Raw genomic sequence first — 18296 nt, 5'->3', positions numbered from 1 at the left:
ACACGATACATTGGCTATGCTTGTAAACGGCAACGTCATCATGCATGCTGGATCATGTGACATGCTCTTAATATTCTGCATGTTATCTCTACACCGTGTTTTTAGTAAACTCCTTTAGCTTCGTGATGTGGCTAAGTACATTTAATTAAACTAAATGGCATAATTAATTTTCCTTATTTTTTTTATAAAAAGTGCTTAAATGCTGCATATAGCGGGTATTTTAACCTAACAAACAAAAACTTTGACATATATTATCAATATGTTTTTGAACATCGATCGTCTGCGATAGTACTTACGTTTACAAGCAAATGTATTAACTCATACTAAACACTAATCAATATGTAAACAGGCCCTAAGGCAAGTGTACACGCTTGTAAGGGCCTTATCAAAGAAAAATAAATTAAGGATTATCTCCAAACTGGAGTTAATTAGAATACCGGTGTCATTGAGAAAGTTACTTAATTTAAGCTCAGGAATGCACCCATGAAATTAAAGGAGTTTAAAAAAAAACACGGTGTATAATATTAAATATTATAGGACTATTTGTTATTATAGCGGCAACAGAAATACATCATCTGTGAAAATTTCTACTGTCTAGCTATCACGGTTCATGAGATACAGCCTGGTGACAGACGGACGGACGGACGGACGGACAGCGGAGTCTTAGTAATAGGGTCTCGTTTTTACCCTTTGGGTACGGAACCCTAAAATAGTACATTTCGATGCTAGTGCGGAAAGTATGTCAGTACTTCACGAGTACCGAGATATCTTGCGACTACTCTACTACTGAAGACTCGGGACGAGTGAAGAATGACATTTCCGCACGTGTATCGAAGGACGTTTTTTAATACAGTTGCGAAAAAATAAGAAAAACATCAAGTAAGGAATAAAAACAATATCGAATGCTGCCTTTGGAAACTTAGCTTGCAGTAAGAAAAAACGCCTCTTCTTTGACAGGCGTTTCGGCAGCTATTCCTACCTATACCTTTCATAGCTATTCCGTTCCATTCAGACAACTTATTAAGAACGGTTTTTCAATCTTCAATATTAAAAAATAAACGTGTTATAATGATGAAGAGGTAAGTAATAAAATATGAAATATGTATATTAACGTATTCTTACATTAACAGTAGGTTTTTATGTTGGTTACGACGTTTAAAGGAAACTAATATTAACACTCATCAATAAGTAGTCATGAATTGGAACAAGTATAAATTTTAAAAAATTGGTAAAGTAAAAAGCACTAGTTCGCGAATACCAACTTTCCGCACGCTAAACAGCTACGTAAAATAGCACTTTTTGAGCAACTATTAAAAAACATCTTTTTATTGTTACTTAGTGCAAAAATTGATACATGTCAAAAAATTACAAGTTACAAGGTTTTACAAATAAAAAGTTTAAATTCTTGTTGAGTGATAGTTTTACAATTAGCATTTACATTTTGTGTAAAAATACATTTAAAAAATGAATACCATTTTTTCCTTGTTTTAACCTCAGAAATGCGTGGTTAAAATCTTTTGCGTTCCTCGTAGGCACTTTGTATATGAATACTTTTACCTATATATACATAGAAAACATCCACAACTCAGAACCAACTATTTGTAATAAGCACACAAAAGGTTGTAAACTAAAGGTAATTTCTCGGGCCTTTGATAAAAAAATCGTATTCTTTGCGCGCTTACTCTAGAGAATAGTCTCCTTTAATTACTCACTGGTAATTCCAATACAGTGTGCTTACAATGAATTTAAGTGTAAGTAAGTAGGTATTACTAGGTAAGTAACTTACTTCAGAATGTGGAACAAATTAATATTCAATTATTCGTATTGAATTGGTACCGTATTGGTAATTTCAGAATATGGTCATTGGTCTCACTCCATTACAATTTGCGACGTTTACACTTATCGGGTTAACAACTTGATTGGTCAAATGTCCTACGAGAAGTTGGGGCTGCCAAGTCCATATGGGAATGTTGAATATAGTTTACTGAAAATGTATATGTAGCAGGCAGGTAAGCTGGAAGAGATCTCTATAAGGGATAAGTTCTCCTTTGCACATATACTTACATCTTTTTACTTTGTTATGTCTATTTTGTGTAAACTTGTTTATGTGCAATAAAGTTACATACATACATACGAGTACGTACATATATAATGAATTCATTCAATAACATTAATTGTTGACAGTACTTACTAAACTTATTCTTCTAAATTCTAACGAGATATCATAAAAAATCCTACTGAGGATTTATTTGAATTTTAATAAGGGAAGTAACTTGATTTTTTGCTTTTGTGTTTTAACTGTTTATACAGAGGTACTAAGACGAACAATATAAACATAGAGCAAACTGTCAATAAAATTGTTGGTGCTACAAATTAGTAGACAGCCTTTTAACGCGAGTTTATTTCTACAAAGCTAACGTGCTTCAGTACAAAATTGAAGCCGCTCTTTAGTTGATCTGACGATCTCCTGTAACTTCAGCATACAGAGGATGTATTCAGAAACGAAAATTTAACAGCAATTTAATACTAATTTATCGTAATTTCACCCATGTAGGTAGCTACTTTAAGAGTGAGTAAGCGTTCTAAACTAAGCTTCTTTCATACTACCATGAAAACGCTTACTCCAATCAAAGATAGATATAACTCCGTAATAGATGTTTACAGTCTAAGGAAAAAACGTGCCTCGAAAATCAAGAAAATTTGATTCTCGTTCAGAGGGCGCCACTAGTTTTGGGCCACTGTCGTATAGATGGCGTTGACTGTTTCGTTTGTTATTTAACAATTTTAACGCATATCAGTGAAAGAACATGGGTCAAAATCATAAAAATAATTAATGCAAATAAAAAAAATCATTTATCCATATTTAAATAATTTTATCGTATTTTTATAAATATTTATTTTTAGTTTTAAAGTGTGTCGACAGATGGCAGTGAATTTACTGGGGTTACAAAATTTACTATGACAGTACCGCTCTAGTTTAAGTTACTCTATGCTCCAATCAAATTTGATTTTTTCGAAGAATTAATACCATCGTCGTCCATCATTCAATTCATTTATTTAGACACATAATAATAATAATAATGAACGGCGATTGTTCTTTAAGCTCAAGCTTTATCCAGCCCATCGTGTTCCACCTGTACCTATGATACCATTTCATGACGGCTATAGGTATTGAATATTGGTATTAATTACATCGTGTATAGGTAATATACATACAAATGGTCGATATAGATATCCTCGTTTCAGCAGAACGACTTACAGCTAATATAATAAATAGGTATAAGTTCAAGAAGTGTTGCTGGAGCCTTCCATGCCCATGGTGCTGAGTTTTGGTTTATCACTTTTTAAACTTAGACTAAGGAAAATCATTAACCCAAAAGGGGCAACTATTTAAAGAAGCGACATTCTAGTAGAATTAATACTAGTGGTTTTAGAATATTCGCTAAACCAACCAATGTGTTTTCGATATAATTTTGAAACTTTAAATTCTCGAGAATAGGACCTCAGTTCCTCGGACCATGTAATCGGATTACCTCACTCGGCAATATTACGCTTGGCACGAGGGAAATATGTCTAAACACAACAATCTGCTGCTCTACCCTACGGGAAACACCCGAAAGGCATCGCCGTTGGCTAGCGAGATTTGAAACAATATTGCGCTTCAATAATGAGAACATGTTTTACCGTTTTATTAGGCAGGCGTCCGGTTTTTTATCCCATAGCATATATTTAGTCTATCGCTTTCACCTAAGATAAGATAAGATAATCTTTATTGGTAGCATACTGATATACGTCAAATACAATTTTGTACAATAAACATACAAATTCCACATTACAGAGTAGGTACATAAGTACGAAATATACACAGCATAGTAATGTTAGTTTTTCTGAATAAAAAATAAAATAACCTAATAACCTAGTTAATTTTAGATTCCATCGACTCTCAATAGTCCTTCTATGCGTGCGTCCCATGCCATGAAACGGGCAACGGCAGCATCCGAAAGGGGACCGTTTAGATTATTTTTGTTCCTCAATAGCTTTTGTTCCATTCGCGTTTTTCCCCATTCTGCTTTTTAACCAGGCGTTTATTTTTTCAGTAGTTAATTTAATCACACGCGTATGTCCTAGTCGTTTTTTTCTCCAAAGTGTAATGTTTTCACAATAGTCACACTGCCTCACACTAAGTCGATATATAGGTAGGTTAGGTTCGTTGGGTAGCTTCAGATGCCCGAAGGGCAAACCGCCTAGAAATAGGAGCCCCGCGTAGCGGACTCAGGTTAAGAAGGACATGTTCTCGGAAATAATACTCATTGGAGAAAAAAAGGTACTGGGACATACGCGTGTGATTAAATTAACTACTGAAAAAATAAACGCCTAGTTAAAAAGCAGAATGGGGAAAAACGCGAATAGAACGAAAGCTATTGGGAAAAAATTGTTTTGGGTAATTAATCTATACAGTCGACTCTATCCTATCGAACGTATTGTTAGCTGCGTTTGAAGTCCAAATTATTGTGGTTTCAACTTCGCACAAATTAATTAATTAATTTTAGCAACATATGCTAGCTCAATCGAAAATCGAAGTAGTGAAATATTTCCACTTCTTGTTTGGATACTCTTTTATTAAATCCAGCCCAATGAACACACGTTCATACTATTTATTATATAATATTTTTTTGCGTTTGACATACCTATCATTGCGAACGGCAGAAAATTTCGTTTATAAATGTTGTTATTTCATTCCATTTATTTGAATTAAAATAACTATGCATTGAAGTAAGAATTATTGGGTTGTCAAGTGTTAATAAACGACAAAAATATACAAACAGTAGCTTGTATCGAAAATTCAGATCTTGTTTTACCTTTATAACCACTTCACTTAGTTTTGTAAACAGAAACCTCCTCCTCTGTTTACGTGATAAAGAAGCCCTGTGCTATATTTAAAATCAAATTTCTCTAAAGTTTAATAATGTATAATAAAATTTCAGTAAACACTAGTTTTTATGAAAGCAAGGCATACACCGTATATATTGACTACATAAAGCAACATTGAGGTAAATTCAAACTTAAATAGATACATTGTGACATCAAAATAATATCTAAGTGATGTCAGTAGCCCGTGTCTCGCTCGCGCCAATACATGTACGGACAAGTACAAGCGAAATGCAGCGAAAAGTAACATTGAATTGGCCTCATAACCTGTTGTTCTTCAGTGTCTTCTTTTTGACTAGTCTGTAATTATTGGTTCTATAAATATTGTAGTATCAATGTTACATACCTATTTTTGTTATCCATAAAAGTATAATATTACGACTACCAATCGAGTATTACGCATCTATTCATAATAATTACTGTACAAGTACAGGTCATATATTACCTTCTAGTCTGTAGATTTAGTGCTCAGGATTTAACATTGAATCAAGCTCACTGAGTCCGGATAAAGTTACGTTTGTCGGCCCTCTGTGATTCGTACTGTCAGTATGAACTCGCCAATTAAGGAATTTCGTAAACTGCAACATTTACTCAAGCTGTTTGTTCATGCATTTGCACAAACGGCGCTAGCCCAATATCGGGACTCAAAGTAAATTAAATAGGTAAGCTGGGGGCCTAGCCAACATGCAAATCGTGTACGCTAAATACTATAACAAAACGCTATCTGTCTTTATCACTCTTCCATATTAGTGCGATAAAGAGGATAACGTTTCGTCGTCGTAGCGCAAACGATTGTCATCTAGGCTAGGCCCCCTTTTCGCCTAGCCAACGTGCCAATTATTAACGCTCAGTCAATTATTAACGTAGTCATCTCTCTATCACTCTTCCATAATAGTGCGTCAGTGACAGTTGCGTTTCGTTCGCTAGGGAGCATCAACAATTCAACAATCTTGTAGGCCGAGCACATGATTGGCGCTACAGAATCTCGCCGCGAGATAGACTACTCGTCTTTTACTAACTGTATGAATTAAAGGGGGACGGATAGCCTATGTCGCGGCGAGATTCTCTCGCGCCAATCATGTGCTAGCCCGGCTGGGGTTGTTTTTGGTAGAGATATATGATATACCTACCCGCAGGTGCTTAATTTAAGATATATCTTACTTTGATAAATGATTATTTGAACACAATTTATATTACTTTTCATTTGAATGAACTAAATAAATGTCCCGTTTTAAGTCAAAGTATATCTACTTCTTGTGTTGTGGTCAAAAGTCGCTACACTGCCATTAAAAAATTACGAAGAATCAACCTTATACACACAATGATACCTTTTACTAAAAACGTTACAAATAATGAAGAAATCTAACCTAACTTAAAAATATTTCAATATTGTAGTACCAATATTAGACAAGATAAGTTTAGTAAGTACCTATAGGTACAGTTATATATAACAAACAAAAGATAGTTAAGTAAAGTAAATGAGTACCGACCAATGTGAATTTATTCCTTCAGAGATTTCTTACAGTACCTATCTAAGTGTTTAACCTAAGCAGCTACTTAGTAACCTTCCTATGCAAATTACTTCGCGCCCCTCCCTATGATGTAGAAAGCGCTTGCGAGGCATGTTTACTCGGCTCTTCACATACACTTATTTATCACACAGCATTTCCTCTTTTAACCTTTCGGACGCCAATGACCGATACATACGCAATATCGCTTGATATTTACCATTAGCTTTTCGGTGAAGAAAAACATCGTGAGGAAACCTGCATACATCCGCGAAGAAATTCAAAGGTGTATGTGAACTCCCCAACCCGCATTGGGCTAGCGTAAGGACTTTAGCCCAAACCCTCTCGTGCATGAGAGGAGGCCTGTGCCCAGCAGTGTACGATGTATACACATGCCCATTTTTATTTTATCAATCTTCTTCGATATTCACTGTACCTACATCAGCAATATTTGTGCCCACTGACCGCACAGTTTGTGGTAAGATATAAATTTTAAATAAGGATTCTTTGTTCCCGTCACAGTTCCATTCCGTTTCGTCCGTCCGCAGATGTCAAACGAAAGCATATTAAACAGAATGCAGGAAACATGCAATAGTGCCGAATTGGCCGGAGGCTCACAAAACGAACAAAACGAGGGGTGTATGTTACCTGTCGAAAGGTAAATACAAACAAACTATTCCAATATCGTTGAGCGCTGCTGCACAATGGCGGTCCTGTGTTATGGTCGAGCGGGCATGCGATAAATATAGTGGCTCGTAGGTCGTAGGCTTATTGTTTTACCTAAGGTCCGATAGTTTTATTTCTCATGTTTTTTATATCACCCGAGTGACTAAGATACCTAATTAAGGTTTTCCAATAGTACATTTACGGTGTGTATATTTCTTCGATAAACCGCATCACCCAAATAGCTTGGCGGATTTTGACATGCAAAGTGTCCTAATATGGTTCTTTCTTTAGTATGGAGAGAGGTAAATTATAAGTTTAGTTTAGTAATTACTAAACTTATAATTTACCTCTCTCCATACTAAAATAATTATTTTTACTGTCCTTTCCTACATTATTTTGCGTCGGTATTGCTAAATATTTCACTACAAGTACCGTCAACAGGGGTGAATAGGGATGGCGTGGGTGAATAGAGACAAAACTTGAAATGAGATTTACCTGAAAATTTCTTAAAAGGGTGGTTTTGGTGAATCGACGAACAGCATTGTTAGCGTAGTGTACGCAACCTGCTACTGTATGAGCAATGCCTCCGCTGCAACTATTTAATTGATGTTAGATTAGGTAATAATTAGTTTAGTTTAGAATAGTAAAATTTAATATAGATTAGAATGTATAAATAAGATTAATAATAATTATTATCTTAATGTAATGGGTTGATACCTAAATAAATAACATTTTTATTTTTATTTTATTTTATTTATTATTTAAATCTCATTTCGAGGGTGGGCCCTCACAAAATTTGTATCATACAAAATCTACTATTATTTTCAATCGCATGACACAATGTGCGTAGGTATTTAGTTTTTAATACATTATCAGGGAAATCTCATTTCAAGTTTTGTGCCTATTCACCCCTGCCGTCCCTAATCACCCCGGTTGACGGTACTTATTATGCTTTATATCGAAGCAATTATAAAAAGTAACAACGTAATATAGACAATATCTTCTATTTATAATATCAATCTCAGTAGGTACGTCCCGTTCATCCCGGGCGAGACGCGCTAGTTATGTTGATATCTAGCTTTATCGAATACCTGCCCTTCCATGTTCAATCATGCAATAACATCTAAAGAACCGATGAACTGTAAAAATAGTTATATGGCGGAAATATTTAAGGTAACATACAAACAAAATTAACATGCAACAGCGCATCAAAGACCTACGACAGACCGTAAGTAGGTACTACATCTAGTTTAGCCAACTACGCAAGAAAGACAACGCTACGAAGCTACGGCGTAGCAAACGTAGTTTTACTTCGCGCAGCAATCATTGTAAATACAACTCAATTTAATTGACTACCTTAAACAAACAATCGTAATGTCAACGCAATATACCGTAATATACGTGCGTACAAAAATATTGTCATGAAAAAAGAAATCCGTATTGGGTACTTAGAAAACAATTTTCATGAACAAACAAAAATCGTGTAGGGGACGAAGCCTTTTGAAGTCCAAAAGGAAAGTAATTATTTGTCTGGGGTTGTTTGGGATTTTGCGAGTCACTTAAGTTAGTCTTAATAAATTAAGCAATATTTCTGAGCTTATTCAAGTCGAAAACATATTTTTATAGGTACTTCATATTATAATTATTTGTAATGGGTGTTTGTGTTGACTATTTAACTTTATGATTATTTTCTGGTTTTTTCTTAGAATATAGTAGTAGTAATAGTAATAGTAAATCACTTTATTGTACAAAACAAAAATTGATAACATGAAATTCATATAAATTTAGGTACAAAGGCGAGCTTATCCCTATAAGGGATTTCTTCCAGCTAACCTTAGAGTAAATGAGTGGAAAATTCGAATTAGATAGATAGACAAACTTACAGAACGTACAATAATATTTAAAAAGGAAAACTACAATATTAACGTCTACGAATAACTAAAATACATCAATTGCATTATGCAATAAAATAAATATGTACTAGCATACATAAATATATAGTACTAAATAAATATTAAATAAATATATATATATATATTTTTATTTTATTTTATTATTATTATATATATAATATATAAATAATATATATATATATTAGCACTCAACCAAATCACAGTTCGTGGGAAAGCCAAAGCTTTTTCAGATTAACTTTGAGTGATGCTACAGACCGGGACCGTTTGAGCGACAGGGGCAACTCGTTCCACAACTTCACCGCGCGCACTGTGAATGAATTTGCGTACGTTCGAGACTTATTCGAAGGGATAGCAAGCGTAAGATTAGCACTAGAACGTAAGCGGTGATCACTTCCTTCAGCCAGATAGTTAAATCTCTCGGTTAGGTAAGATGGGGAACAGGGGTTGAAGAGTATGTTGAAAAGCAACGACAGAACATGCACATCCCTGCGCTGGCGGATCGGTAACCACCCGAGCTGCTTACGAAAATTAGAAATGTGGTCGTATTTACGGAGGCTATACACATACCTGATACAGACATTTTGTAAGCGCTCAAGTTTATTCAGCAATTCCTCATTAAGATCCAAGAACGCAATGTCACCATAGTCTAGTAGAGGGAGCAAGAGAGAGCGGGCAAGAGTCAGTTTGGTACGAAGAGGGAGGAAATTCTGAAGTCGTCGAAGAGAGTGTAGGGAACCAAAAATTTTTTTACTCACCTCAGCCACGTGGGGTTCCCAGGAAAGCGTCTGGTCCATGATGACACCCAAATTTCGGACAGTAGAGGAAAAGGGGATTTTAGTCCCATCAAAAAAAATGTCAGGTATCACCATGTCTGAGAGCTTAGCTACATAGTAAGGGCCACCAATGACAATTGCCTGCGACTTCTGGGCATTAATCTTCAAACCGAATTTGCACGCCCAATCCCGTATGGACTCTAAATCAGAATTGATTTGAGTAATCATTGAAGCAAGATCATCTATATTAGCCGCTGCATAAATCTGTAGGTCGTCCGCGTAAAGATGGTATGATGACGTAAGTGCTTTCGTGATACCATTAATGAAAATAGAAAAAAGAAGTGGCGAAAGTACTCCTCCTTGCGGGACGCCAGCGGAAAGCTCACACCAGTCGGACAGCTTGTCGTCGACTCTGACACGCTGGCGTCTGCCAGTAAGGTAGCTACGAAACCAGGATAAAGTGGTTTGGGATATGTTAAGACTGCTGAGTGTGCCCAGAAGGATGTCAAAGTCCACTGTGTTAAAGGCACTACTGAAGTCGAGAAGAACAAGGACAGTTAGCATTTTGCACTCTATATTAAACCGGATGTCGTCGGTGACTTTAACTAAAGCGGTGACTGTGCTGTGCCCGGGGCGGAATCCAGATTGGAATGAGTTAAATAACAAATTTCTATTAAGATAGGATAGGAGACGGCGATTAACATAATGTTCAATAATTTTTGATACTACAGGAAGAATGGAAATAGGACGATATTGGGAGAAAGAAGCAGGAATGGAGGTTTTCGGTAGAGGGGTGACATGGGCACACTTCCAGGAAGCCGGAAACGTGCCCGTGGATAGGGAAAAATTTATAATGTTGGAAATGATAGGAGAGATGAAATCCGCCGCGAGCATGAGCATATCTACACTGAGGTTATCGTCACCGACGGCTTTCGACTTGATAGTTTTGAGGATTGCTTGTGTCTCTTGTGCAGAAATACAGCCGAGCTCAAAAAATTCTAAATTGGAGTTAGATGTAGTAGTCGCAAGAAGCGATAAGGTGGAACTTTTAACTGACGGATCAAGTGTTACCGGCGAAATACTGAAAAATTGATTAATACCGTTTACATCGAGAAAACTAGAGCAACTTGATTGAGATTTGCCCAAGCCAAGGGATTTTAAAAACTTCCATAACTTCGCAGGGGGACAGTCTTCAATTGAGCTGTGAATGTATCGACGCTTTGACTCCCTACAGACTTTGTTGCAGCGGTTACGCAGTGACAGATACTTCTGGCGATTATCATCAGAGGGATTCAATCGAAATTTTACGCGGGCTCGATCTCGCTTGGCCATCAGTAGTTTAATATCCGGCGTGAGCCAAGGCGCAGGAAAGTGTTTAACGCGCATAGGTTTCAACGGCGCATATTTGTCAAAAGTCGCAAGCAACATATCATTAAAAGCCCTCACCCTCATGTCTATATCTGCAAGACGATCTAACCCTTGCCAATCTGCACTAGATAAGTCAGCATAAAAGGCTTGCAAATCCAAGTCCCGCAGGTTTCGCCGCATTATAATTTTGTGCTTTCGTTTTGGAGGACGGATTTTAAAAGCAGCGTATATTAAATCATGGTTGGAGAAGCCAGCAGCATTAAACTGACCATGAAAGGAAACTAAGTCTGGAGAAGAGGTAATAATGAGGTCTAGTAAAGAGGGAGGGCCGTTATGCGGGAAATGTGTAGCTGTGAGAGGTAAAACGCTTAGGTTTAAGGACGAAGCAAGAGAATAAAGTTTAGAGGAGTTAATATAATTTATTATTCCGAGAATTTCGTCCACCAGAAGCAATTCTTAATTTAAGAATAGGAATATTGGTTTCAATATTCATGACACTTTTTTGTATATAAACCATATTTTAGTACATCAATACTTCAAATATATTTAATCAGCTTTAATAATGAGATGATTGAGATTGATAAGTAAATAATTTATTCTCGAGACTAATGCCAATGCCTTAGAGGTTCATCTGCCAACCAAGTTCCTTTCCATAGCCAACTTGTGTTTTCTTTATACCCTTAGTTAACTTTTCGGAAAGCTATCCATCAATCAAATGATTTCTCTGATTAACTCTCAGTAAGGAGTATTTTAACTGGGTATACCTTATTAAGTACGGGCAGATGTTCATATTTTTAGACATACTTATGTTCATATCTTTAGACATACTTCGTTTCACAAATAAAGTAAAAAGACTGCAGTAAGGTTGTGCGAGTAGGTATTATTTTCTGAATGCTTATGGACTTAACTTTAAATAATTGACGAAAAAGTGCTCTTTGATACGAGTACACAGGCTCAATTAAATTGTAGGTATCACTTTGTAAATAACCCGTTTGTTATTTAATAAATGAAGATTAAATAGAGCACCTATAATGTAAACAGGTTTTTTCCTGGTCATTCTACCTCAAGATTAATATAAAATATGAATGTGAGAGCAAACCGTTAACTCAAATAATAACTTTGTCAGTAGAAAACGCAAATTCAAATTTTCTATGGGAGGATAATCCTTGGCGCCTACCTTTTTTAAGCCGCTTTTTTCTACTGATGGAAAGGGCTTGACAGACTAAAAATATTTAGTTCCAAATTGTTGTTTTATTTATTATTTTGTTATTATTATTTTTTATTAAATACCACGGCAACAAAATAATATACTTAACATGAATGTCTTTGAAAAGCTCACATAGAAAGAAAATATGTACAATAAATCCAATGGGTCAATTGATGCAAAGGGGTTTGTCGATCGAAGTTTTTTACAGGTATCAAATTATTTAAGCCAAATCTCACACAATTAAACTAGAAACTAGGAAAACCTTAGTATGCTATCTATAAAAACCTTTGACAGATGCCAACCCTATTGAAACACTCAAGTTGAATCGAATTTGTACAACATACCTACTCGTAATTACGACATGTCATAGAGAATACCTATATATTTGGCGCCGAATATATTCAACAACAAGTAACACCCACACTACAGTTCTGGAATGCAATATGGAGAATTTCTGTAGGTACCTACATTAACTGCTCACATGGATTCCTGCGGCATATCGCCTTCATGTGTACTATAACTGTCAACTATATTCATATACGATATTCGATGAAAGGAGTTCCTGTCGTTTTGAGTGAAGAGGAAAAAAGTGACTTTTTCTGTCAACGCTATCCTGTTATTGATACAGTTAATGGGTACTTTATCTCGGGAATGTTCGCATCGTAATTTTTTAACTTTCGAAAAATACCTATTAGTAAAATTCGGTCTATGGTATTTTTTTCAGAAAGGCAGGTATCTGTTAATTCCTATCGGTTTTTAATTTTGAGCTATGCGCATTTATCCTCATTGCATATAAAATTTAATCGGGATCGTGTTCTGATTTGGAAAAGTAGAAGAATTTTTTTTTCCGCTTTGTTTCATCCGCTACTGTTGATGTTGACTGTGCAACAGTTTCCCCTATTCATATATTTATTTGTTATATCTTCTTACATCAACGAACAAAATCTCTCAAAGGATAAAGAGGGTCCGACTGATCGCAGTAACTTACCAACTATTCAATCCCGCATCCTACAGATACAAGAGAATACAAATGAATGATGTTTCTCCCATTCTCTCACACGGGAAAACGCATCTGATCGTGGGTATTATATGAAATATTATATCGTATAGTTATTCTTTTTTTTTTGTAAATTAAGAGAGATGGCCTAGTGGTCAGGACGTTAGCCGCGTAAGCTGAAGACGCGAGTTCGATTCCCGCCTCGGCCATTGGCGGACTTTTTCTTTAATGTATGATAAATTATCATTATCATTATCATTGATAGTCTATTTCAGTTTGTAATTTATATAAAACTGTAACTAACTACCTAAAAAAACAAATCATAATATATTTCATAAAATAATTTATATTTGTTCCCTAGTCAACCCGGGGTTAACCGGTTAAACCTGGTTACCCCCGGGTTAGTAGAATCACTAACCCGGGGGTAACTCCAGGCGTAACCCGGGGTTAACCATTGAGTTATTATTATTACTATAGTGACGACATACCAAACAATGAAACTGTCGCAATCACAATGTATACCACGCGACCAAAATGTCGTAAGCGCCATAAAATTCACGGCGCTTACGCGTTTAGGAAGCGAGATTCACGCTCCGCTTCTATGGTTTGATGCCAAATCGGCAGCAACTCATGGCGCAAAATACTGGTTCTCTGTGCCGGTTCTATACGTTAGTAATAATCAAGGAGCGGAGCGGAGCTTGGTAATAATAGTTCAATGGGGTTAACCAGTTTAACCGTTAACCCAGTGTCCAATTGTACTGGTAACCATGGTAACTCCAGGTTTAACCGGTTAATCCCGGGTTAGCGAATGGTGCAAGTGGCCCTTAGAGTTTTACTGTTAGTAAATACACAAGTACAGTCAGCTGCAGAGAAAAGGTACCCCACGTCCATACTAATTTACAGAACTTTGTATGTATGTACCTAGGTATTCAATTTATCACACTCCAAATTGAATCAAGGGAAGGTAATGTAAAAGATGGAATTTTCGCATTAAAAATCCGCTGACCGAGATAAAACAACGGAATCCAAGACTTCATTTAAAAAGAGATCATTTTATAATCTTTTTGTGAGAGGATTATTAACTTTAATTGGGTTCTGGATGCTGTGAGACAGCGTCCATTGTAACATCGGCCCTTTCAATCCGCCTACTCTTGAAAGCCTACGAATATTTAAATAATCACTCTGTTATTAGCAAGCCGCTCCTGAAGCATCAAACAATTGTTTGTTTACCAAGTAGCCATGGAGGCTATTCTGGTTGTAATATTAGAATATGAATTTGTCTACAATCAGAAATGTCACTTTTGACACTGACAGATCATATCCATAACAAATTCAGGTCAAATTCATAACTTTTTATTACAATTAGAATATGCCTCGTAGATTTAAAGGCGAGAGGACTTTTGACCTGTTCAGACCTTCGAAACACCCAATTTGTAGCTTTATAAAATGGGACCATAAAATGGGGATGTATTGTATGGAGGTTCTGTAGACTATCTACTATCTATGACAACAAACAGCAAATGTATTGTATGGAGGACGTATTTATTTATTTTTTAGCTATAAGCTTGCTATATATAATTCCGGAATTATATAGGTAAGTAGGACTTTATTATTTACAAGCTTTTGCCCACGACTACGTCTGCGTGGTTAGTGATTTGGGTAGCTTATTTTTTATCCAATCTGCTTTTTATCGATTCCCCGTACCAACCCCTTTTCACCCCCGTAAAGGATGACTTCTGGGATAAAAACTACCCTAAGTCCTTCCCTGGGTCTCAAACTATCTCTATACCAAATTTCAACTAAATCGGTTCAGCGGTTAAAGCAATTGAAGAGGTAACAGACAGACTTTCGCATTTATAATATTATAGTATGGATTAAATAACTTACAATAACTGATAGAAACGAGGGTATTATAATATAAAAATCAGAATATTTTTTTTGGGTTCTAAGTTATTATCTTTTATATGTTAAATATTTATAAGCGATAAGTAGGTATCTATTTTATAACCTTAATGTATATACCTAAATTAATATTTTAGAAATTATAAACTGAAATAGATGTTGAATATTTAAAAAAAAGTGATGAAACCCTTCAGTGGTGAAGGCCGGATTCGAACCAGCGTCTTCAGCAATCCGGGCTAACGCCTTGAACCCCTAGGCCTCTAATCATTTAATTTAATCAAAATATTATTTAGTTTTAGATCCACAAATATTATTTAGAGCTAATAAACTAGTATTGCAGGGAAGTCGGAATAGCGGAGTATATGTGTTACAACAAACCCCTTAGTTAGTAGTTAAATCTAGTTCTCCCAAATGCCTTAGTTTTATGTCATAGCAAACGAGCAGACGAGCCGGCCTGATGAAAAGCGGTCATCGTCGCCCATGGACAAAAGCAACATCACTGGAGCCACTTAAGCGTTGCCGACCCTTGAGAACCCTAAATACACGCTTCTTGAAGAATCCCATGTCGTAGCGCAAAGGAAATACCTCAGGAGGCAACTCATTCCACATTTTGCACGTTAAAACTAGTTTTAACCTCTGTTCTAGTCGAATACTTTGAAAATGTAAATTTGATGCTGATATAGAGTAAGAACCATTTCAATAAATCAACGCACCAAAAACACTTCGCTTTACCATTATTTAGTGGCGTACGTCGTCAAATATATTATGTTATATATATCGACAGCAAATGAATTTAACGTATTCGCCCAATGAGGGCTATCGTTTTTTTTCTCACCAGTTGGCGCCTCTGTTGATGGTGGTCCAAAAAAACTAAAGAACAGCTGTCAGTCATTGAAGTGACAAGTGATGACTCTGATGGTCATCAGAGTCATCACTTGTCACTTCAATATATATATAGTGTATATGGTGGTCACCATCTACACTAGCGCCCCTAGCGGCGAATTCATACGCGTTAGCCCTCATTTCCTGTCAAAGTAATTCTAAAAGGAGTTCTTTCGTACGTGGAGGCACGTGTTCGGTATTTCCACCCGTAAGAACAATAAAACCGGCCAAGTGTGAGTCGGACTGGCGCACGAAGGGTTCCGTACCATTACGCAAAAAACGGCAAAAAAAATCTCGTTTGTTGTATGGAAGCCCCACTTAAATATTTATTTTATTCTGTTTTAGTATTTGTTGTTATAGCGGCAACATATATACATCTGTGAAAATTTCAACTGTCTAGCTATCACGGTTCATGAGATACAGCCTGGTGAGAGGCGAACAGACAGACGGACGGACAGTGGAGTCTAAGTAATAGGGGTCCCGTTTTTACCCTTTGGGTACGGAACCCTAAAGGCAAAATATTATCAGTCAGTGATTAAAATAACAGCCAATGAAAAGCATTACCTATAATAGCATTTGTTATTATCCGAGTATGGTTAGGTACTTCAAATTAATATAAATAGTTATTTATCACAACAACCTAGCGTTGCTCACATAGACAAAACAATTTTTTCCATGACCTTTTTTACCTGATATGGTACTCATTCATCTTGTTGTTCCTTTATCATTTTATGTTATTTAGTTATTACGAAATCGCTTACGTCAAGACAATAAACTCGCCGTTTATTCACCCTCCTTTTATGTAAATATCTTCCGCTGAATCTCCGGGTGGTACGCAGGTATCAATAGAGGTGGAACACGATCCGCCGTTGTGCTAATGTTTAGATGATGCCACGATCTCGACCAACAAAGTGCCGCTGTATTAAAGCCATCCAAGCCTCCCCTTTGCCCTTACAAAATTCGTTTTTGTCCATGAAAAGGAACTTGTAGATACCTCCTTAATTGGTTCTGCGAATTTGGAATACCTTCTTACAAAAATCACCGACGTAATTTGCCAATTTCAAGGATTGTCGAACTTGTTTTCTTTTTTCAGCTTGGGATATATCAATAAATTGTCGCAAAATGCCCACTTCAGCTTTTTATGACCTTTCAGCTTTTATGTAGGTACAATAACTGAAATAAGTGTGTTGGTAACCCTCAGTTATTGATTTCAAATAACATATCCAAATGAGTATTGATACTATTGTTGTAGGTATCTTATTATTTATATTAATACTTTCCTTTCTTTCCAGATTTACCTGAAACTATAACACGTGAACTGAAGGATATTGAAATGTAAGTTGAATTTCATAAGGTATACAGGCTACATATTCATAAACTTATTAGTTTCATTTTTTATTTAATTAAGAACAATAGTTATTTGCTTTACAAGGAGGCAAAGTTGTTGTTTAGATTGCAAAATTGAACCACGAGCGTAGCGAGTGTTTCGAAAAATGGAATCTTGATCGTTACGAGGGACTCAAAAACACGAGATGTAAAACTAATAACTTTGCTCTCGTGTTGCTCATATAATTTTTCACCTCAGTAGTGAGAACATATTAAAGGTTAAAATGTATTTCGAATTACACAGAATAATACAGAGAAGAAAAAAAAAAGAAAAAAAGGTAGTTATTCTGTGATAGAAGTATGAAGTTGCAGTTCATGGCCTTCACTACATTAAAAAGCTACTTTGTTTCACTCCCTGGAGTGAGGAAAGTCGCACTTTCCTCACTCCAGGGAGTGACGAAAGTAGGCTTGTTCGAGCTGCCTAGGTGAAAATTTGATTTTGAATTACAAAATGTCAAAGTATCGTCGATACAATTAAATTACAAACAAAAGATGCACGCAACAAAATCCACTACCTAATACTACCTATACTATTTATCACTTAGGTATTTCGAATTCGTTTTTATCTCACCAACACAAGAAAAATACTATCTGTAAAATATCAAACAAAAACAAAGCAAATCGATTCAAAATTTATGTTATTAAATCTATTTATCATTCAAAATCATTATTTAAAAGTCAATTCTACCAGCAAACATAAGAAAACAACTCAAAATTTGCATTTGATTACTTTGCCTCATATTTGGATGAAATGTAACTTTCTTA

General features: G+C 35.9%; 1 long non-coding RNA gene across 1 annotated transcript in view; it reads left to right on the top strand.

The window, feature by feature from the left end:
* Positions 1 to 17475, top strand: part of LOC134743590 (uncharacterized) — a 199626-nt gene extending 182151 nt beyond the window's left edge. Inside the window, exon 4 of the long non-coding RNA XR_010128031.1 lies at positions 17438 to 17475. This is a non-coding gene — a long non-coding RNA (uncharacterized LOC134743590). The remainder of the gene's footprint in view (positions 1 to 17437) is intronic.
* Positions 17476 to 18296: the final 821 nt, after the last annotated feature.

Source organism: Cydia strobilella, chromosome 8 (genome assembly GCF_947568885.1).
Source record: "Cydia strobilella chromosome 8, ilCydStro3.1, whole genome shotgun sequence".
NCBI classification, from domain to species: Eukaryota; Metazoa; Arthropoda; class Insecta; order Lepidoptera; family Tortricidae; genus Cydia; species Cydia strobilella.
Note: the sequence above shows the minus strand (reverse complement) of the source record. Positions and strands in the feature narration are given on the sequence as shown.